The sequence below is a fragment of the Ranitomeya imitator genome, chromosome 8 (genome assembly GCF_032444005.1).
Source record: "Ranitomeya imitator isolate aRanImi1 chromosome 8, aRanImi1.pri, whole genome shotgun sequence".
Taxonomy (NCBI): Eukaryota; Metazoa; Chordata; class Amphibia; order Anura; family Dendrobatidae; genus Ranitomeya; species Ranitomeya imitator.
Genome location: NC_091289.1, coordinates 5,823,999 through 5,848,213, shown reverse-complemented (window position 1 = coordinate 5,848,213; position 24,215 = coordinate 5,823,999). Strand labels below are relative to the sequence as shown.

Sequence of the window (24,215 nt, the reverse complement as noted above, 5' to 3'; positions counted from 1 at the left end):
CTGAAGGAAAGACGCCGCGGCCAAGGAAAACATGGCGCCGAGGGGTCAAAATATCCAATTTACAGCAAAGGCCTGAATATTAGATTTAAGTTTTATAAAAAGACGTTTGGTGCCAAATGGAAAAACAAGACGATCCAAGGATCAGGCAGGAGAGTGGGCTGCATGCGGGATTAACCCTCTCGATGCCACGCGTCACTCAGTCAGGAATTGAAACTTTTTTTTGTAGATCTACTTTGTATCAAGTTGTCATCACTGCTGAGTTTATGGAGGGACAAGCAAAGCTGCAGTGTAGAGCATGGACCCAAAAGTCTAAAGCTATAGCAAGTTTTTATTTTTTTTATTTTTAATACTTCGCCAAGTTCTTTTCGCCATGTAGTCTAAAGCCAACATCCTGTCCCAGACTCAGGTGTCTTCTTTGTCCACCCTCCATGCTTTACACCAGGGGTGTCAAACTGCATTCCACGAGGGCTGCAAACAGGTCATGTTTTCAGGATTTCCTTGTACTGCACAGGTGATAATTTAATCACCAACTCATTATTTGTGTAGGTGATTAAATTATCACCTGTGCAGTACAAGGAAATCCTGAAAACATGACCTGTTTGCAGCCCTCGAGGAATGCAGCTTGACACCCCTGCTTTACACTGCAGCTCTCCACTGATTTAAATTACAGCAAGGGCAAAATAATTGTAAACTACAGTCATTGGCTCCTATAGGACTGGGATGGGACCCTACACGTGGACTCATTGCTGCCAATTAATGAACTTTGCCACCTTCCATTCCCCACCCCGCGCCCCCCGGCATCGACTGTCGCCGTCAGCGCCATATCCATTCATTGACATTGTGAGAAGTTTAGGACACGAGATGCCCGGAATAAATCTGATTAAGCGAAATAAAGTAGAAAATAATATTTTCTGACTTCACTACAACCTGCTCCATCTGTAAGCTCAGGGCTGCCTCGCCAAGAGAGGCACGAAAACCTGAGTAATGAGGCCGGGAAAGAATGAGTCAGAAACGGGAGAAGAAGAAAATACGTCTGTGATTCCGATTAGGACAAGGAATTGGCCGCAACTTGGGGTGTGATGTAAGGAAGACCCAGGTATGCAGCGCCCTCCCCTCCCCCACTCCACCCTTCTGCTTGGTACAAGAGCCAAAAAAGAAATAGAGGGGGAAAAAAAGATGGCGCCTTTAATTTGTGTTTGACCTCAAAATACCTCTAACGTTATTACAGGCCGGTATGTAATATGCGCCAGGTATAGGGCTGACGGAAGAGGAGCGCTGCTTCGCCATCGCAACTTTAACTATTGCCCTTCCGTTTTTTCTCCGTCTTTCCACCTCTCGCTCACACTCCACATTGCAGATGACTGTACTTCTATTACTATCTTCACCCAATAGTGCAACCTGGGCAATCGCACAGGGGCCCCAAGAAATCAGGGGCCACCTCCTCTAGGGCAGCTTCTGTCACAGACACATAATTGTACTGCGGAGGGCCCCTATAATGTCCTTACACAGGGGCCCCTCCTGTCTGTGTCTGTCCCTGTAAGTCCACCGTGAATACAATGTATCACTGCAGGTAAAATGTATCAACCTGGAGTCCACAGAAGATTGTTCAGACTGGACGCAGTCAAAACAAACCCTCAGCTGTGAGAAGTGACAGGTCAGGGTTGGTGCTTTCAGCCAGTGAAGATCAACAATGAATGTTTGCATTTGCTGACAGCAAGCAGAGATCTTGTAGATGGTGACGATCTTTAATAGGAAATTTGTGACTAAAGTCATTAAACAGTGATTACGCTTCATTTACATGGGACTGAATGTAAAGTGGAGAGATGATGGCGGTACAATCGCTGGGCAGCTGCAGATACACAGATGTGCTGCGCCGCTGAAGGACGGGGCTGCGGGTTTATATTAATAGTGTGATGAGCGTCGCGGGCTGCGAGAGGTTGGAATCCATCATTCCGGCCAGGATCACATATTTCCTGATCGTTAGAGATTATTTGTGTTTTTTACGCTGGAGGTGGAGGGGTGAGAAATGGTTTTCGGATGGAAGTTATTATCCTCGTCATTAGCCGGCAATTTCCACTGAGACTGTGGATCAATTTTCTGGATTTTATTGCTCAAATAAAAAAGCAAACACGACGGCGAATATAAACGAATGCACCTGCATAGTCCACACCTTACCATATGTCACAATCGTGCGGTGGGTCTGGGGTTGGTGGGTCACTTTCTTTTCAAGACCACCACCGCCTTGTAAAGATGCTGAGGGTACTGGTGCTGGATTGGCCGACCAAGTCTGCAGAGCTGAGCCCTATAGGCATCTGTGGGGTCTCCAACATCACCAGGGAAGGACGATACCAGGGGCCTCCGGTGGCGCTCTAGTGACCTCCATGGCCAAGAGGGTGAAGGCAGAAGATGATGGAGGCCACTAGGGTTGAGCGACTTTTACTTTTTTAGGGTCGAGTCGGGTTTCGCGAAACTCGACTATCTCAAAAGTCGAGTCGAGTGAAATCGGCCGATTATGGCAAAAAGTCGGGTATCGACCGAAACACGAAACCCAATGCAAAGTCAATAGGTATTTTTTTTTCTCTCTCTTCTCTCTCTCTCCTCCGTCCCTGAACAGAAAAACTGGTGTTACACATTGCAAATCGCTACAGCGCACAAGCGAAAAGATGGCGATAGGCGTCCACACCCCTAAGACCTATGTCATCACTCTGCCCACGCTCCTTCATTGGCTGAAAAAATGGCGCCAAGAGCGTCATACGAAACGCGACTTTGGCGCGAAAGTCGCGTACCGCATGGCCGACCCCACACAGGGATCGGGTCGGGTTTCATGAAACCCGACTTTGCCAAAAGTCGGCGACTTTTGAAAATGAACGATCCGTTTCACTCAACCCTAGAGGCCACACAAAATATTTACACTTAGGGCACAACTTGGCCATTTTCCCTTAGGGGTGTACTCACTTTTGTTGCTAGCGGTTTAGACATTAATGGCTGTGTGTTGAGCTATTTAGATGGCACCAAAGACTTCTGTACATTGTATCAGTGTCAGCTCTTCAGTGTTGTCCCATGTGGGTTATGTAGTGATGACCTTTGCTCTGTGGTTACAATGTATCATTATACAATGTATCAGACTGTTCTTATGGAATTTGTCAGATTTTCCCTGGAGGTGAAGCCGATAATAGAAATCGCAATTGATATTTTCCAGGTTGGTGACATATGAAAGACGTAAGAACCGCGATCATTACAGTGCATAGAATGCGGGTCGGAGTCCTGACATTCCAGGGGCCCCACTAACAGAGCGATGCACAGAATGCGGGCCGGAGTCCTGACATTCCAGGGGCCCCACTAACAGAGCGATGCACAGAATGCGGGCCGCAGTCCTGACATTCCAGGGGCCCCACTAACAGAGCGATGCACAGAATGCGGCCCGGAGTCCTGACATTCCAGGGGCCCCACTAACAGAGCGATGCACAGAATGCGGCCCGGAGTCCTGACATTCCAGGGGCCCCACTAACAGAGCGATGCACAGAATGCGGCCCGCAGTCCTGACATTCCAGGGGCCCCACTAACAGAGCGATGCACAGAATGCGGCCCAGAGTCCTGACATTCCAGGGGCCCCTCTAACAGAGCGATGCACAGAATGCGGCCCAGAGTCCTGACATTCCAGGGGCCCCTCTAACAGAGCGATGCACAGAATGCGGCCCGGAGTCCTGACATTCCAGGGGCCCCTCTAACAGAGCGATGCACAGAATGCGGGCCGGAGTCCTGACATTCCAGGGGCCCCTCTAACAGAGCGATGCACAGAATGCGGGCCGCATTCCTGACATTCCAGGGGCCCCACTAACAGAGCGATGCACAGAATGCGGCCCGCAGTCCTGACATTCCAGGGGCCCCTCTAACAGAGCGATGCACAGAATGCGGGCCGCAGTCCTGACATTCCAGGGGCCCCACTAACCGAGCGATGCACAGAATGCGGCCCGCAGTCCTGACATTCCAGGGGCCCCTCTAACAGAGCGATGCACAGAATGCGGGCCCGGAGTCCTGACATTCCAGGGGCCCCACTAACAGAGCGATGTACAGAATGCGGCCCGGAGTCCTGACATTCCAGGGGCCCCTCTAACAGAGCGATGCACAGAATGCGGCCCGGAGTCCTGACATTCCAGGGGCCCCTCTAACAGAGCGATGCACAGAATGCGGCCTGTAGTCCTGACATTCCAGGGGCCCCACTAACAGAGCGATGCACAGAATGCGGGCCGGAGTCCTGACATTCCAGGGGCCCCACTAACAGAGCGATGCACAGAATGCGGCCCGCAGTCCTGACATTCCAGGGGCCCCACTAACCGAGCGATGCACAGAATGCGGCCCGCAGTCCTGACATTCCAGGGGCCCCTCTAACAGAGCGATGCACAGAATGCGGGCCCGGAGTCCTGACATTCCAGGGGCCCCACTAACAGAGCGATGTACAGAATGCGGCCCGGAGTCCTGACATTCCAGGGGCCCCTCTAACAGAGCGATGCACAGAATGCGGCCCGGAGTCCTGACATTCCAGGGGCCCCTCTAACAGAGCGATGCACAGAATGCGGCCTGTAGTCCTGACATTCCAGGGGCCCCACTAACAGAGCGATGCACAGAATGCGGGCCGGAGTCCTGACATTCCAGGGGCCCCACTAACAGAGCGATGCACAGAATGCGGCCCGCAGTCCTGACATTCCAGGGGCCCCTCTAACAGAGCGATGCACAGAATGCGGCCCGGAGTCCTGACATTCCAGGGGCCCCTCTAACAGAGCGATGCACAGAATGCGGCCCGGAGTCCTGACATTCCAGGGGCCCCACTAACAGAGCGATGCACAGAATGCGGCCTGTAGTCCTGACATTCCAGGGGCCCCACTAACAGAGCGATGCACAGAATGCGGGCCGGAGTCCTGACATTCCAGGGGCCCCACTAACAGAGCGATGCACAGAATGCGGCCCGCAGTCCTGACATTCCAGGGGCCCCTCTAACAGAGCGATGCACAGAATGCGGGCCGGAGTCCTGACATTCCAGGGGCCCCACTAACAGAGCGATGCACAGAATGCGGGCCGCAGTCCTGACATTCCAGGGGCCCCACTAACAGAGTGATGCACAGAATGCGGGCCGGAGTCCTGACATTCCAGGGGCCCCACTAACAGAGCGATGCACAGAATGCGGGCCGCAGTCCTGACATTCCAGGGGCCCCACTAACAGAGCGATGCACAGAATGCGGGCCGCAGTCCTGACATTCCTGGGGCCCCACTAACAGAGCGATGCACAGAATGCGGCCTGTAGTCCTGACATTCCAGGGGCCCCACTAACAGAGCGATGCACAGAATGCGGGCCGGAGTCCTGACATTCCAGGGGCCCCACTAACAGAGTGATGCACAGAATGCGGGCCGGAGTCCTGACATTCCAGGGGCCCCTCTAACAGAGCGATGCACAGAATGCGGGCCGCAGTCCTGACATTCCAGGGGCCCCACTAACAGAGCGATGCACAGAATGCGGCCCGCAGTCCTGACATTCCAGGGGCCCCTCTAACAGAGCGATGCACAGAATGCGGGCCCGGAGTCCTGACATTCCAGGGGCCCCTCTAACAGAGCGATGCACAGAATGCGGCCCGGAGTCCTGACATTCCAGGGGCCCCTCTAACAGAGCGATGCACAGAATGCGGGCCGCAGTCCTGACATTCCAGGGGCCCCACTAACAGAGTGATGCACAGAATGCGGGCCGGAGTCCTGACATTCCAGGGGCCCCACTAACAGAGCGATGCACAGAATGCGGGCCGCAGTCCTGACATTCCAGGGGCCCCACTAACAGAGCGATGCACAGAATGCGGCCCGCAGTCCTGACATTCCTGGGGCCCCACTAACAGAGCGATGTACAGAATGCGGGCCGGAGTCCTGACATTCCAGGGGCCCCACTAACAGAGCGATGCACAGAATGCGGCCTGTAGTCCTGACATTCCAGGGGCCCCACTAACAGAGCGATGCACAGAATGCGGGCCGGAGTCCTGACATTCCAGGGGCCCCACTAACAGAGCGATGCACAGAATGCGGGCCGGAGTCCTGACATTCCAGGGGCCCCACTAACAGAGCGATGCACAGAATGCGGCCCAGAGTCCTGACATTCCAGGGGCCCCTCTAACAGAGCGATGCACAGAATGCGGCCCAGAGTCCTGACATTCCAGGGGCCCCTCTAACAGAGCGATGCACAGAATGCGGCCCGGAGTCCTGACATTCCAGGGGCCCCACTAACAGAGCGATGCACAGAATGCGGCCCAGAGTCCTGACATTCCAGGGGCCCCTCTAACAGAGCGATGCACAGAATGCGGCCCAGAGTCCTGACATTCCAGGGGCCCCTCTAACAGAGCGATGCACAGAATGCGGCCCGGAGTCCTGACATTCCAAGGGCCCCACTAACAGAGCGATGCACAGAATGCGGCCCGGAGTCCTGACATTCCAGGGGCCCCTCTAACAGAGCGATGCACAGAATGCGGGCCGGAGTCCTGACATTCCAGGGGCCCCACTAACAGAGCGATGCACAGAATGCGGCCCGGAGTCCTGACATTCCAGGGGCCCCACTAACAGAGCGATGCACAGAATGCGGGCCCGGAGTCCTGACATTCCAGGGGCCCCTCTAACAGAGCGATGCACAGAATGCGGGCCCGGAGTCCTGACATTCCAGGGGCCCCACTAACAGAGCGATGCACAGAATGCGGCCCGGAGTCCTGACATTCCAGGGGCCCCTCTAACAGAGCGATGCACAGAATGCGGGCCCGGAGTCCTGACATTCCAGGGGCCCCTCTAACAGAGCGATGCACAGAATGCGGCCCGCAGTCCTGACATTCCAGGGGCCCCACTAACAGAGTGATGCACAGAATGCGGGCCGGAGTCCTGACATTCCAGGGGCCCCACTAACAGAGCGATGCACAGAATGCGGCCTGTAGTCCTGACATTCCAGGGGCCCCACTAACAGAGCGATGCACAGAATGCGGCCCGCAGTCCTGACATTCCAGGGGCCCCACTAACAGAGCGATGCACAGAATGCGGCCCGCAGTCCTGACATTCCAGGGGCCCCACTAACAGAGCGATGCACAGAATGCGGCCTGTAGTCCTGACATTCCAGGGGCCCCACTAACAGAGCGATGCACAGAATGCGGGCCGGAGTCCTGACATTCCAGGGGCCCCACTAACAGAGCGATGCACAGAATGCGGCCCGGAGTCCTGACATTCCAGGGGCCCCTCTAACAGAGCGATGCACAGAATGCGGCCCGGAGTCCTGACATTCCAGGGGCCCCTCTAACAGAGCGATGCACAGAATGCGGCCCGGAGTCCTGACATTCCAGGGGCCCCACTAACAGAGCGATGCACAGAATGCGGGCCGCAGTCCTGACATTCCAGGGGCCCCTCTAACAGAGCGATGCACAGAATGCGGGCCGCAGTCCTGACATTCCAGGGGCCCCTCTAACAGAGCGATGCACAGAATGCGGCCCGGAGTCCTGACATTCCAGGGGCCCCTCTAACAGAGCGATGCACAGAATGCGGCCCGGAGTCCTGACATTCCAGGGGCCCCACTAACAGAGCGATGCACAGAATGCGGGCCCGGAGTCCTGACATTCCAGGGGCCCCTCTAACAGAGCGATGCACAGAATGCGGGCCCGGAGTCCTGACATTCCAGGGGCCCCTCTAACAGAGCGATGCACAGAATGCGGCCCGGAGTCCTGACATTCCAGGGGCCCCTCTAACAGAGCGATGCACAGAATGCGGGCCCAGTCCTGACATTCCAGGGGCCCCACTAACAGAGCGATGCACAGAATGCGGCCCGGAGTCCTGACATTCCAGGGGCCCCTCTAACAGAGCGATGCACAGAATGCGGGCCCAGTCCTGACATTCCAGGGGCCCCACTAACAGAGCGATGCACAGAATGCGGCCCGCAGTCCTGACATTCCAGGGGCCCCACTAACAGAGCGATGCACAGAATGCGGCCCGGAGTCCTGACATTCCAGGGGCCCCACTAACAGAGCGATGCACAGAATGCGGCCCGGAGTCCTGACATTCCAGGGGCCCCACTAACAGAGCGATGCACAGAATGCGGGCCGCAGTCCTGACATTCCAGGGGCCCCACTAACAGAGCGATGCACAGAATGCGGCCCGCAGTCCTGACATTCCAGGGGCCCCACTAACAGAGCGATGCACAGAATGCGGCCTGTAGTCCTGACATTCCAGGGGCCCCTCTAACAGAGCGATGCACAGAATGCGGCCCAGAGTCCTGACATTCCAGGGGCCCCACTAACAGAGCGATGCACAGAATGCGGCCCGGAGTCCTGACATTCCAGGGGCCCCACTAACAGAGCGATGCACAGAATGCGGGCCGCAGTCCTGACATTCCAGGGGCCCCACTAACAGAGCGATGCACAGAATGCGGCCCGCAGTCCTGACATTCCAGGGGCCCCACTAACAGAGCGATGCACAGAATGCGGCCTGTAGTCCTGACATTCCAGGGGCCCCACTAACAGAGCGATGCACAGAATGCGGCCCAGAGTCCTGACATTCCAGGGGCCCCACTAACAGAGCGATGCACAGAATGCGGGCCCGGAGTCCTGACATTCCAGGGGCCCCTCTAACAGAGCGATGCACAGAATGCGGCCCGGAGTCCTGACATTCCAGGGGCCCCTCTAACAGAGCGATGCACAGAATGCGGGCCCAGTCCTGACATTCCAGGGGCCCCACTAACAGAGCGATGCACAGAATGCGGCCCGCAGTCCTGACATTCCAGGGGCCCCACTAACAGAGCGATGCACAGAATGCGGCCCGGAGTCCTGACATTCCAGGGGCCCCACTAACAGAGCGATGCACAGAATGCGGCCCGGAGTCCTGACATTCCAGGGGCCCCACTAACAGAGCGATGCACAGAATGCGGGCCGCAGTCCTGACATTCCAGGGGCCCCACTAACAGAGCGATGCACAGAATGCGGCCCGCAGTCCTGACATTCCAGGGGCCCCACTAACAGAGCGATGCACAGAATGCGGCCTGTAGTCCTGACATTCCAGGGGCCCCACTAACAGAGCGATGCACAGAATGCGGCCCGCAGTCCTGACATTCCAGGGGCCCCACTAACAGAGCGATGCACAGAATGCGGGCCGGAGTTCTGACATTCCAGGGGCCCCACTAACAGAGCGATGCACAGAATGCGGGCCGGAGTCCTGACATTCCAGGGGCCCCACTAACAGAGCGATGCACAGAATGCGGCCCGGAGTCCTGACATTCCAGGGGCCCCTCTAACAGAGCGATGCACAGAATGCGGCCCGGAGTCCTGACATTCCAGGGGCCCCTCTAACAGAGCGATGCACAGAATGCGGCCCAGAGTCCTGACATTCCAGGGGCCCCACTAACAGAGCGATGCACAGAATGCGGGCCCGGAGTCCTGACATTCCAGGGGCCCCACTAACAGAGCGATGCACAGAATGCGGCCCGGAGTTCTGACATTCCAGGGGCCCCACTAACAGAGCGATGCACAGAATGCGGCCTGTAGTCCTGACATTCCAGGGGCCCCACTAACAGAGCGATGCACAGAATGCGGGCCGGAGTCCTGACATTCCAGGGGCCCCACTAACAGAGCGATGCACAGAATGCGGCCTGTAGTCCTGACATTCCAGGGGCCCCACTAACAGAGCGATGCACAGAATGCGGGCCCGGAGTCCTGACATTCCAGGGGCCCCACTAACAGAGCGATGCACAGAATGCGGGCCGGAGTTCTGACATTCCAGGGGCCCCACTAACAGAGCGATGCACAGAATGCGGGCCGGAGTCCTGACATTCCAGGGGCCCCACTAACAGAGCGATGCACAGAATGCGGCCCGGAGTCCTGACATTCCAGGGGCCCCACTAACAGAGCGATGCACAGAATGCGGCCTGTAGTCCTGACATTCCAGGGGCCCCACTAACAGAGCGATGCACAGAATGCGGGCCGGAGTCCTGACATTCCAGGGGCCCCACTAACAGAGCGATGCACAGAATGCGGCCTGTAGTCCTGACATTCCAGGGGCCCCACTAACAGAGCGATGCACAGAATGCGGGCCGCAGTCCTGACATTCCAGGGGCCCCACTAACAGAGCGATGTACAGAATGCGGGCCGCAGTCCTGACATTCCAGGGGCCCCACTAACAGAGCGATGCACAGAATGCGGCCCGGAGTCCTGACATTCCAGGGGCCCCACTAACAGAGCGATGCACAGAATGCGGGCCCGGAGTCCTGACATTCCAGGGGCCACACTAACAGAGCGATGCACAGAATGCGGCCCGGAGTCCTGACATTCCAGGGGCCCCACTAACAGAGCGATGTACAGAATGCGGGCCGCAGTCCTGACATTCCAGGGGCCCCACTAACAGAGCGATGCACAGAATGCGGCCCGGAGTCCTGACATTCCAGGGGCCCCACTAACAGAGCGATGCACAGAATGCGGGCCGGAGTCCTGACATTCCAGGGGCCACACTAACAGAGCGATGCACAGAATGCGGCCCGGAGTCCTGACATTCCAGGGGCCCCACTAACAGAGCGATGTACAGAATGCGGGCCGCAGTCCTGACATTCCAGGGGCCCCACTAACAGAGCGATGCACAGAATGCGGCCCGGAGTCCTGACATTCCAGGGGCCCCACTAACAGAGCGATGCACAGAATGCGGCCCGGAGTCCTGACATTCCAGGGGCCCCACTAACAGAGCGATGCACAGAATGCGGGCCGGAGTCCTGACATTCCAGGGGCCCCACTAACAGAGCGATGCACAGAATGCGGGCCGCAGTCCTGACATTCCAGGGGCCCCACTAACAGAGCGATGCACAGAATGCGGCCTGTAGTCCTGACATTCCAGGGGCCCCACTAACAGAGCGATGCACAGAATGCGGCCCGGAGTCCTGACATTCCAGGGGCCCCACTAACAGAGCGATGCACAGAATGCGGCCCGGAGTCCTGACATTCCAGGGGCCCCACTAACAGAGCGATGCACAGAATGCGGCCCGGAGTCCTGACATTCCAGGGGCCCCACTAACAGAGCGATGCACAGAATGCGGGCCGGAGTCCTGACATTCCAGGGGCCCCACTAACAGAGCGATGCACAGAATGCGGCCCGGAGTCCTGACATTCCAGGGGCCCCTCTAACAGAGCGATGCACAGAATGCGGCCCGGAGTCCTGACATTCCAGGGGCCCCACTAACAGAGCGATGCACAGAATGCGGGCCCGGAGTCCTGACATTCCAGGGGCCCCACTAACAGAGCGATGCACAGAATGCGGCCCGCAGTCCTGACATTCCAGGGGCCCCACTAACAGAGCGATGCACAGAATGCGGGCCCGCAGTCCTGACATTCCAGGGGCCCCACTAACAGAGCGATGCACAGAATGCGGCCCGGAGTCCTGACATTCCAGGGGCCCCACTAACAGAGCGATGTACAGAATGCGGGCCGGAGTCCTGACATTCCAGGGGCCCCACTAACAGAGCGATGCACAGAATGCGGGCCCGCAGTCCTGACATTCCAGGGGCCCCACTAACAGAGCGATGCACAGAATGCGGGCCGCAGTCCTGACATTCCAGGGGCCCCACTAACAGAGCGATGCACAGAATGCGGCCCGCAGTCCTGACATTCCAGGGGCCCCACTAACAGAGCGATGCACAGAATGCGGGCCCGGAGTCCTGACATTCCAGGGGCCCCACTAACAGAGCGATGCACAGAATGCGGCCCGGAGTCCTGACATTCCAGGGGCCCCACTAACAGAGCGATGCATAGAATGCGGCCCGCAGTCCTGACATTCCAGGGGCCCCACTAACAGAGCGATGCACAGAATGCGGCCCGGAGTCCTGACATTCCAGGGGCCCCACTAACAGAGCGATGCACAGAATGCGGCCCGGAGTCCTGACATTCCAGGGGCCCCACTAACAGAGCGATGCACAGAATGCGGGCCTGCAGTCCTGACATTCCAGGGGCCCCACTAACAGAGCGATGCACAGAATGCGGCCTGTAGTCCTGACATTCCAGGGGCCCCTCTAACAGAGCGATGCACAGAATGCGGCCCGGAGTCCTGACATTCCAGGGGCCCCACTAACAGAGCGATGTACAGAATGCGGCCTGTAGTCCTGACATTCCAGGGGCCCCACTAACAGAGCGATGCACAGAATGCGGGCCCGGAGTCCTGACATCCCAGGGGCCCCACTAACAGAGCGATGCACAGAATGCGGGCCCGGAGTCCTGACATTCCAGGGGCCCCACTAACAGAGCGATGCACAGAATGCGGCCCGGAGTCCTGACATTCCAGGGGCCCCACTAACAGAGCGATGCACAGAATGCGGGCCCGGAGTCCTGACATCCCAGGGGCCCCACTAACAGAGCGATGCACAGAATGCGGGCCCGGAGTCCTGACATTCCAGGGGCCCCACTAACAGAGCGATGCACAGAATGCGGCCCGGAGTCCTGACATTCCAGGGGCCCCACTAACAGAGCGATGCACAGAATGCGGGCTCGGAGTCCTGACATCCCAGGGGCCCCACTAACAGAGCGATGCACAGAATGCGGGCCCGCAGTCCTGACATTCCAGGGGCCCCACTAACAGAGCGATGCACAGAATGCGGCCCGGAGTCCTGACATTCCAGGGGCCCCACTAACAGAGCGATGCACAGAATGCGGGCCCGCAGTCCTGACATTCCAGGGGCCCCACTAACAGAGCGATGCACAGAATGCGGCCCGGAGTCCTGACATTCCAGGGGCCCCACTAACAGAGCGATGTACAGAATGCGGCCCGCAGTCCTGACATTCCAGGGGCCCCACTAACAGAGCGATGCACAGAATGCGGGCCGCAGTCCTGACATTCCAGGGGCCCCACTAACAGAGCGATGCACAGAATGCGGCCCGCAGTCCTGACATTCCAGGGGCCCCACTAACAGAGCGATGCACAGAATGCGGGCCCGGAGTCCTGACATTCCAGGGGCCCCACTAACAGAGCGATGCACAGAATGCGGCCCGGAGTCCTGACATTCCAGGGGCCCCACTAACAGAGCGATGCATAGAATGCGGCCCGCAGTCCTGACATTCCAGGGGCCCCACTAACAGAGCGATGCACAGAATGCGGCCCGGAGTCCTGACATTCCAGGGGCCCCACTAACAGAGCGATGCACAGAATGCGGCCCGGAGTCCTGACATTCCAGGGGCCCCACTAACAGAGCGATGCACAGAATGCGGGCCTGCAGTCCTGACATTCCAGGGGCCCCACTAACAGAGCGATGCACAGAATGCGGCCTGTAGTCCTGACATTCCAGGGGCCCCTCTAACAGAGCGATGCACAGAATGCGGCCCGGAGTCCTGACATTCCAGGGGCCCCACTAACAGAGCGATGCACAGAATGCGGGCCCGGAGTCCTGACATTCCAGGGGCCCCACTAACAGAGCGATGTACAGAATGCGGCCTGTAGTCCTGACATTCCAGGGGCCCCACTAACAGAGCGATGCACAGAATGCGGGCCCGGAGTCCTGACATCCCAGGGGCCCCACTAACAGAGCGATGCACAGAATGCGGGCCCGGAGTCCTGACATTCCAGGGGCCCCACTAACAGAGCGATGCACAGAATGCGGCCCGGAGTCCTGACATTCCAGGGGCCCCACTAACAGAGCGATGCACAGAATGCGGGCCCGGAGTTCTGACATCCCAGGGGCCCCACTAACAGAGCGATGCACAGAATGCGGGCCCGGAGTCCTGACATTCCAGGGGCCCCACTAACAGAGCGATGCACAGAATGCGGCCCGGAGTCCTGACATTCCAGGGGCCCCACCAACAGAGCGATGCACAGAATGCGGCCCGGAGTCCTGACATTCCAGGGGCCCCACTAACAGAGCGATGCACAGAATGCGGGCCGGAGTCCTGACATTCCAGGGGCCCCACTAACAGAGCGATGCACAGAATGCGGCCCGGAGTCCTGACATTCCAGGGGCCCCACTAACAGAGCGATGCACAGAATGCGGCCCGGAGTCCTGACATTCCAGGGGCCCCTCTAACAGAGCGATGCACAGAATGCGGCCCGCAGTCCTGACATTCCAGGGGCCCCACTAACAGAGCGATGCACAGAATGCGGGCCCGCAGTCCTGACATTCCAGGGGCCCCACTAACAGAGCGATGCACAGAATGCGGCCCGGAGTCCTGACATTCCAGGGGCCCCACTAACAGAGCGATGTACAGAATGCGGGCCGGAGTCCTGACATTCCAGGGGCCCCACTAACAGAGCGATGCACAGAATGCGGGCCGCAGTCCTGACATTCCAGGGGCCCCACTAACAGAGCGATGCACAGAATGCGGCCCGCAGTCCTGACATTCCAGGGGCCCCACTAACAGAGCGATGCACAGAATGCGGGCCCGGAGTCCTGACATTCCAGGGGCCCCACTAACAGAGCGATGCACAGAATGCGGCCCGGAGTCCTGACATTCCAGGGGCCCCACTAACAGAGCGATGCATAGAATGCGGCCCGCAGTCCTGACATTCCAGGGGCCCCACTAACAGAGCGATGCACAGAATGCGGCCCGGAGTCCTGACATTCCAGGGGCCCCACTAACAGAGCGATGCACAGAATGCGGCCCGGAGTCCTGACATTCCAGGGGCCCCACTAACAGAGCGATGCACAGAATGCGGGCCTGCAGTCCTGACATTCCAGGGGCCCCACTAACAGAGCGATGCACAGAATGCGGCCTGTAGTCCTGACATTCCAGGGGCCCCTCTAACAGAGCGATGCACAGAATGCGGCCCGGAGTCCTGACATTCCAGGGGCCCCACTAACAGAGCGATGTACAGAATGCGGCCTGTAGTCCTGACATTCCAGGGGCCCCACTAACAGAGCGATGCACAGAATGCGGGCCCGGAGTCCTGACATCCCAGGGGCCCCACTAACAGAGCGATGCACAGAATGCGGGCCCGGAGTCCTGACATTCCAGGGGCCCCACCAACAGAGCGATGTACAGAATGCGGGCCCGGAGTCCTGACATTCCAGGGGCCCCTCTAACAGAGCGATGCACAGAATGCGGCCCGGAGTCCTGACATTCCAGGGGCCCCACTAACAGAGCGATGCACAGAATGCGGACCGCAGTCCTGACATTCCAGGGGCCCCACTAACAGAGCGATGCACAGAATGCGGCCCGGAGTCCTGACATTCCAGGGGCCCCACTAACAGAGCGAAGCACAGAATGCGGCCCGGAGTCCTGACATTTCAGGGGCCCCACTAACAGAGCGAAGCACAGAATGCGGCCCGGAGTCCTGACATTCCAGGGGCCCCACTAACAGAGCGATGCACAGAATGCGGCCCGGAGTCCTGACATTCCAGGGGCCCCACTAACAGAGCGATGCACAGAATGCGGCCTGTAGTCCTGACATTCCAGGGGCCCCACTAACAGAGCGATGCACAGAATGCGGGCCCGGAGTCCTGACATCCCAGGGGCCCCACTAACAGAGCGATGCACAGAATGCGGGCCCGGAGTCCTGACATTCCAGGGGCCCCACTAACAGAGCGATGCACAGAATGCGGCCCGGAGTCCTGACATTCCAGGGGCCCCACCAACAGAGCGATGTTCAGAATGCGGGCCCGGAGTCCTGACATTCCAGGGGCCCCTCTAACAGAGCGATGCACAGAATGCGGCCCGGAGTCCTGACATTCCAGGGGTCCCACTAACAGAGCGATGCACAGAATGCGGACCGCAGTCCTGACATTCCAGGGGCCCCACTAACAGAGCGATGCACAGAATGCGGCCCGGAGTCCTGACATTCCAGGGGCCCCACTAACAGAGCGAAGCACAGAATGCGGCCCGGAGTCCTGACATTTCAGGGGCCCCACTAACAGAGCGAAGCACAGAATGCGGCCCGGAGTCCTGACATTCCAGGGGCCCCACTAACAGAGCGATGCACAGAATGCGGCCCGGAGTCCTGACATTCCAGGGGCCCCACTAACAGAGCGATGTACAGAATGCGGGCCCGGAGTCCTGACATTCCAGGGGCCCCACTAACAGAGCGATGCACAGAATGCGGGCCGGAGTCCTGACATTCCAGGGGCCCCACTAACAGAGCGATGCACAGAATGCGGCCCGGAGTCCTGACATTCCAGGGGCCCCACTAACAGAGCGATGCACAGAATGCGGCCCGGAGTCCTGACATTCCAGGGGCCCCACTAACAGAGCGATGCACAGAATGCGGCCTGTAGTCCTGACATTCCAGGGGCCCCACTAACAGAGCGATGCACAGAATGCGGGCCCGGAGTCCTGACATCCCAGGGGCCCCACTAACAGAGCGATGCACAGAATGCGGGCCCGGAGTCCTGACATTCCAGGGGCCCCACTAACAGAGCGATGCACAGAATGCGGCCCGGAGTCCTGACATTCCAGGGGCCCCACCAACAGAGCGATGTACAGAATGCGGGCCCGGAGTCCTGACATTCCAGGGGCCCCTCTAACAGAGCGATGCACAGAATGCGGCCCGGAGTCCTGACATTCCAGGGGTCCCACTAACAGAGCGATGCACAGAATGCGGCCCGGAGTCCTGACATTCCAGGGGCCCCACTAACAGAGCGAAGCACAGAATGCGGCCCGGAGTCCTGACATTTCAGGGGCCCCACTAACAGAGCGAAGCACAGAATGCGGCCCGGATTCCTGACATTCCAGGGGCCCCACTAACAGAGCGATGCACAGAATGCGGCCCGGAGTCCTGACATTCCAGGGGCCCCACTAACAGAGCGATGTACAGAATGCGGGCCCGGAGTCCTGACATTCCAGGGGCCCCACTAACAGAGCGATGCACAGAATGCGGGCCGGAGTCCTGACATTCCAGGGGCCCCACTAACAGAGCGATGCACAGAATGCGGGCCCGGAGTCCTGACATTCCAGGGGCCCCACTAACAGAGCGATGTACAGAATGCGGGCCGCAGTCCTGACATTCCAGGGGCCCCACCAACAGAGCGATGTACAGAATGCGGGCCCGGAGTCCTGACATTCCAGGGGCCCCACTAACAGAGCGATGCACAGAATGCGGTCCGGAGTCCTGACATTCCAGGGGCCCCACTAACAGAGCGATGCACAGAATGCGGCCTGTAGTCCTGACATTCCACGGGCCCCACTAACAGAGCGATGCACAGAATGCGGGCCCGGAGTCCTGACATTCCAGGGGCCCCACTAACAGAGCGATGCACAGAATGCGGCCCGGAGTCCTGACATTCCAGGGGCCCCACTAACAGAGCGATGTACAGAATGCGGGCCCGGAGTCCTGACATTCCAGGGGCCCCACTAACAGAGCGATGCACAGAATGCGGCCCGGAGTCCTGACATTCCAGGGGCCCCACTAACAGAGCGATGCACAGAATGCGGCCCGGTGTCCTGACATTCCAGGGGCCCCACTAACAGAGCGATGCACAGAATGCGGGCCGGAGTCCTGACATTCCAGGGGCCCCACTAACAGAGCGATGCACAGAATGCGGCCCGGAGTCCTGACATTCCAGGGGCCCCACTAACAGAGCGATGTACAGAATGCGGGCCCGGAGTCCTGACATTCCAGGGGCCCCACTAACAGAGCGATGCACAGAATGCGGGCCGGAGTCCTGACATTCCAGGGGCCCCACTAACAGAGCGATGCACAGAATGCGGGCCGGAGTCCTGACATTCCAGGGGCCCCACTAACAGAGCGATGCACAGAATGCGGGCCGGAGTCCTGACATTCCAGGGGCCCCTCTAACAGAGCGATGCACAGAATGCGGCCCGGAGTCCTGACATTCCAGGGGCCCCACTAACAGAGCGATGCACAGAATGCGGGCCGGAGTCCTGACATTCCAGGGGCCCCACTAACAGAGCGATGCACAGAATGCGGGCCGGAGTCCTGACATTCCAGGGGCCCCACTAACAGAGCGATGCACAGAATGCGGGCCGGAGTCCTGACATTCCAGGGGCCCCACTAACAGAGCGATGCACAGAATGCGGCCCGGAGTCCTGACATTCCAGGGGCCCCACTAACAGAGCGCTGAGGCCTAACTGGAGCCCGCATACCGTCAGCCATCCTGCGGGCGGTTGTGAACATGCGGGACGTTGACGTCTCACAGCCCTTATCTACAGACAGAGATAACGTGTCCTGGGATCATTGTGGCTGCAAAATGTCTCAGCGCAAATTCCACACAAAATTCTTCCACTGGGACAAGATGGAGCCAAGAGATAATTACAAGGGAAATCAGCAGCAAGCAAGTCCTCAGGGACCAGAATTTCAGCCCCAGTCCCTACCTGCAGGATTCTCACCTTCCTCAGCAATTCACAGCCAATCTTCAGCACCATGTGACAAACGAGGAGTCCATAGTGGCCCCGGCTACGGCTAAACATGGCATCTTCATTGGCCAACAGCTATTTCTCCAGACTCCATTTCCACATGTACTCCTCTGTCCCCCTACAGACCCTAATCTTCCCCTCACAACTAATCTATGCCCTACAGACCCCTCTGTCTCCCTCCAGACTCCCGTCCCCACAAGACTCATCTTTCCCCTCCAGATCCATCTCTACTCCTCCAGACCCCTCTGTTATCCTCCAGACCCCTCTGTTATCCTCCAGACCCCTCTGTTATCCTCCAGACCCCTCTGTCTCCCTCCAGACCCCTCTGTCTCCCTCCAGACTCCTCTGTTATCCTCCAGACTCCTCTGTCTCCCTCCTGACCCCTCTGTCTCCCTCCTGACTCCTCTGTCTCCCTCCTGACTCCTCTGTCTCCCTCCAGACTCCTCTGTCTCCCTCCAGACTCCTCCGTCTCCCTCCAGACTCCTGTCTCCCTCCTGACTCCTCTGTCTCCCTCCAGACCCCTCTGTCTCCCTCCTGACTCATTTGTCTCCCTCCAGACCCCTCTGTCTCCCTCCTGACTCCTCTGTCTCCCTCCAGACTCATCTGTCTCCCTCCAGACTCCTCTGTCTCCCTCCAGACTCCTGTCTCCCTCCTGACTCCTCTGTCTCCCTCCAGACCCCTCTGTCTCCCTCCTGACTCCTCTGTCTCCCTCCAGACTCATCTGTCTCCCTCCAGACTCCTCTGTCTCCCTCCAGACTCCTGTCTCCCTCCTGACTCCTCTGTCTCCCTCCAGACTCCTCTGTCTCCCTCCAGACTCCTCTGTCTCCCTCCAGACTCCTCTGTCTCCCTCCAGACTCCTGTCTCCCTCCTGACTCCTCTGTCTCCCTCCAGACTCCTCTGTCTCCCTCCAGTCTCCTCTGTCTCCCTCCAGACTCCTGCCTCCCTCCTGACTCATCTGTCTCCCTCCAGACCCCTCTGTCTCCCTCCTGACTCCTCTGTCTCCCTCCTGACTCCTCTGTCTCCCTCCTGACTCCTCTGTCTCCCTCCAGACCCCTTTGTCTCCCTCCTGACTCCTCTGTCTCCCTCCAGACACACCTCTGTCTCCCTCCTGACTCCTCTGTCTCCCTCCAGACCCCTTTGTCTCCCTTCTGACTCCTCTGTCTCCCTCCTGACTCCTGTTTCCCTCCAGACCCCTCTGTCTCCCTCCAGACCCCTCTGTCTCCCTCCTGACTCCTCCGTCTCCCTCTAGACCCTTCTATCTCCCTCCAGACCCCTCTGTCTCCCTCTTGATTCCTCTGTCCTCCTCCATACTTATCTATCTCCCTCTAGACATACCTGTTCTCCTCCAGACTCCTCTGTTATTCTCCAGACCCCCGTCATCCTCCAGACTCACTTCCTCATGACGACATCTAGTCCTCCTCCAGACTTATCTATCTCCTCTTAGACTCACCTGTCCTTTTCCCAACTCCTCAGTACCCCTCCAGACTCCTCTGTTATCATTCAGACTCCCCTCTGTCATCCTCCATGCTCCCTTGTTTTTTCCAGACTCTCCAGTCCTCCTCCAGACTTATCTCTCTCCCTCTATACGGCCCTGTCCTCCTCCTCCTGACTCCCATGATCTTGTCCAGCTCCCCTTTCCCCCTCCAGACCCCTCTGTCCCCCTCCAGACTCCTCTGTAATCCTGCAAATCCCTCTGTCCCACTCCAGAATCTTCTGTTATCCTCCAGACTTCCTTGTCCTCTCCCAGACTTAACTGTCTTCCTCAAGACTTGTATGTCTTCCTCCAGATCCCTCTGCCCATCTCCAGACAACTCTGTTCCCTCCAGACCACAAATTCTCTTCAAAATTCCTCCATACCCTTTACAATTCCTGTGTCCCCTTCAGATCCTTCTCTCCCTCAGATTCTCCTCCCTTTCCGGACCACTCTGCAGAGACCTTTCTACCTTGAGAACTATGGCTGGCCATGTGCATATAATACACACCGCTGACGGCTGGCGGCTCTAGATGACTTTAGAACCTGCCCACCTTGACATTGAACCCTGATGAGTGATACTGGTCACTTCCACAGGGGGCGCTATAAGGAATCTGTGGAGCAGGAAGGCCTGAGCATCATTGGCTCATCATTGTGTGGATCCATCACGGCTCTCCTAAAAGTCCACCCCCCAGTCTGATAATTCTATAGTGCACCTCTATGCAGGGGCGGACGTATCATTGGCGGAACATGTGCAGCCACACAGGGGCCCAGGAGGTGTGGGGGCCAGTACCACCTCCAAATCATAAAGCAGTCACAAAGATGAGCTTATCAGGGGCGTAATGACAGCAGTTGCAGTAGTCACCGGACCCAGTGGGTCAGGGGTTGCCGATGCCAGCAAATACTTCAGTTGGATATAGCAGGATGTAGAGCGGGCCCACTGATTTCAACGGAATATATGTACGAGGATGCACATTCTGTCAAATGCATTGTCCCGCCGCATTAGTTAATGAAGACGGCGGCTGATGTGAGTGTGCCCATCGCAGGCAGCGAATGACAGTGATGTCACCGGCATATGACGTCACTGTCGTGCCACCTGTGAGGCGTGCACTCATGTCAGCCGCTGGCCTCTGGGCTCAGGGATCAGAGGAATCTTTTTTTTCTTCTGTGGATGCGGATACTGGGGCCATGACAAGAGAAATGGGGGCCAGCCAGGCCATGGGACATGAAGACCAGCCAGGCTAAAGGACATGGGGGCCAGCCAGGCCACGGGAAAGGGGGCCAGCCAGGCCAAAGGACATATAGACCAGTCAGGCTAAGGAACATGGAGCCAGCCAGGCCAAGGGACATGGAGACCAGCCAGGCAAAGGAACATGGAGCCAGCCAGGCCAAGGGACATGGGGGTCAGCCAGGCCAAGGGACAAGGAGACCAGCCAGGCCAAAGGACATGGGGGCCAACCAGGCCAAGGAACATGGGGGCCAGCCAGGCCAAGGGACATGGAGTCCAACCAGACCAAGGAACATGGGGCCAGCCAGGCCAAGGAACATGGGGCCAGCCAGGCCAAGGGACATGGAGTCCAGCCAGGCAAAGGAACATGAAGCCCAGCCAGGCAAAGGAACATGGAGCCAGCCAGGCCAAGGGACATGGGGGTCAGCCAGGCTAAGGGACATGGACACCAGCCAGGCCAAAGGACATGGGGGCCAACCAGGCCAAGGGACATGGGGGCCGGCAAAGCCAAGGGACATGGAGTCCAACCAGGCCAAGGAAAATGGGGCCAGCCAGGCCAGGGAACATGGGGCCAGCCAGGCCAAGGGACATGGAGACCAGCCAGGCTAAGGAACATGGAGCCAGCGAGGCCAAGGGACATGGAGACCAGCCAGGCCAAAGGACAAGGGGGCCAACCAGGCCAAGGGACATGGGGGCCAGCCAGGCCAAGGGACATGGAGTCCAACCAGGCCAAGGAACATGGGGCCAGCCAGGCCAGGGAACATGGGGCCAGCCAGGCCAAGGGACATGGAGGCCAGCCAGGCTAAGGAACATGGAGCCAGCGAGGCCAAGGGACATGGGGGTCAGCCAGGCCAAGGGACATGGACACCAGCCAGGCCAAAGGACATGGGGGCCAACCAGGCCAAGGGACATGGGGGCCGGCAAGGCCAAGGGACATGGAGTCCAACCAGGCCAAGGAAAATGGGGCCAGCCAGGCCAGGGAACATGGGGCCAGCCAGGCCAAGGGACATGGAGACCAGCCAGGCTAAGGAACATGGAGCCAGCGAGGCCAAGGGACATGGAGACCAGCCAGGCCAAAGGACATGGGGGCCAACCAGGCCAAGGGACATGGGGGCCAGCCAGGCCAAGGGACATGGAGTCCAACCAGGCCAAGGAACATGGGGCCAGCCAGGCCAGGGGACATGGAGTCCAACCAGACCAAGGAACATGGGGCCAGCCAGGCCAAGGAACATGGGGCCAGCCAGGCCAAGGGACATGGAGTCCAGCCAGGCAAAGGAACATGAAGCCCAGCCAGGCAAAGGAACATGGAGCCAGCCAGGCCAAGGGACATGGGGGTCAGCCAGGCTAAGGGACATGGACACCAGCCAGGCCAAAGGACATGGGGGCCAACCAGGCCAAGGGACATGGGGGCCGGCAAAGCCAAGGGACATGGAGTCCAACCAGGCCAAGGAAAATGGGGCCAGCCAGGCCAGGGAACATGGGGCCAGCCAGGCCAAGGGACATGGAGACCAGCCAGGCTAAGGAACATGGAGCCAGCGAGGCCAAGGGACATGGAGACCAGCCAGGCCAAAGGACAAGGGGGCCAACCAGGCCAAGGGACATGGGGGCCAGCCAGGCCAAGGGACATGGAGTCCAACCAGGCCAAGGAACATGGGGCCAGCCAGGCCAGGGAACATGGGGCCAGCCAGGCCAAGGGACATGGAGGCCAGCCAGGCTAAGGAACATGGAGCCAGCGAGGCCAAGGGACATGGGGGTCAGCCAGGCCAAGGGACATGGACACCAGCCAGGCCAAAGGACATGGGGGCCAACCAGGCCAAGGGACATGGGGGCCGGCAAGGCCAAGAGACATGGAGTCCAACCAGGCCAAGGAAAATGGGGCCAGCCAGGCCAGGGAACATGGGGCCAGCCAGGCCAAGGGACATGGAGACCAGTCAGGCTAAGGAACATGGAGCCAGCGAGGCCAAGGGACATGGAGACCAGCCAGGCCAAAGGACATGGGGGCCAACCAGGCCAAGGGACATGGGGGCCAACCAGGCCAAGGGACATGGGGGCCAGCCAGGCCAAGGGACATGGAGTCCAACCAGGCCAAGGAAAATGGGGCCAGCCAGGCCAGGGAACATGGGGCCAGCCAGGCCAAGGGACATGGAGACCAGCCAGGCTAAGGAACATGGAGCCAGCGAGGCCAAGGGACATGGAGACCAGCCAGGCCAAAGGACATGGGGGCCAACCAGGCCAAGGGACATGGGGGCCAACCAGGCCAAGGGACATGGGGGCCAGCCAGGCCAAGGGACATGGAGTCCAACCAGGCCAAGGAACATGGGGCCAGCCAGGCCAGGGGACATGGAGACCAGCCAGGCCAAGGAACATGGGGCCTGCCAGGCCAAGGGACATGGAGACCAGCCAGGCCAAGGAACATGGGGCCAGCCAGGCCAAGGGACATGGAGACCAGCCAGGCCAAAGGACATGGGGGCCAACCAGACCAAGGGACATGGGGGCCAACCAGGCCAAGGGACATGGGGGCCAACCAGGAAAAGGGACATGGAGCCAACCAGGCCAAGGGACATGGAGGTCAGCCAGGTCAAGAGACATGGGGGCCAGCTGGGCCAAGGGACATAGGGGCCAGTCAGGCAAAGGGATATGCATGGAGATCAGCCAGGCTAAGGGACATATAATTACTGTAGGGGGCAACTAGGGGACTCTATTACATAATATAATTTACTTTTTAGGAGACTATTTTCCATAGGGTGGAATAAATGGGGGGTCCTGTTACTGTGCAGGATGGCATTATATTGCTTATTTTCTTCATCTGGCATAGTGTAGAAGTCGGGGAAAAAGTGAGGAATGTGCTCTAGAGGAGATCAGATATTAAGGACTGTGTTATTCTCTGCAGACACCAGTCTCGGCAGGAAAAACTGATAGCCGTTTGTGCCCGATGAAGAAGAAAAGTGAGGATGAAGGACTTCACCTAGAGATGTCACCAGTGAGTCATTGTATCACATGCATACGCACAATTTACACTATATACAGAGCTCCTTTGTATAATGTCACTGGTGATCGCTATATTACCTGTACACTGACACTATATCCAGAGCTCCTGTGTATAATGTCACTGGAGATAACTGTATTATCTGTACACCGACACTATATACAGAGCTCCTGTGTATAATGTCACTAGTGATCATTGCATTACCTG

General features: G+C 58.4%; 1 protein-coding gene across 2 annotated transcripts in view; it reads right to left on the bottom strand.

Moving 5' to 3' along the window:
• FBLN2 (fibulin 2) overlaps positions 1-24,215 on the bottom strand; it is a 109,881-nt gene that overhangs the window by 50,124 nt on the left and 35,542 nt on the right. The gene's annotated exons all lie outside the window — the stretch shown is intronic.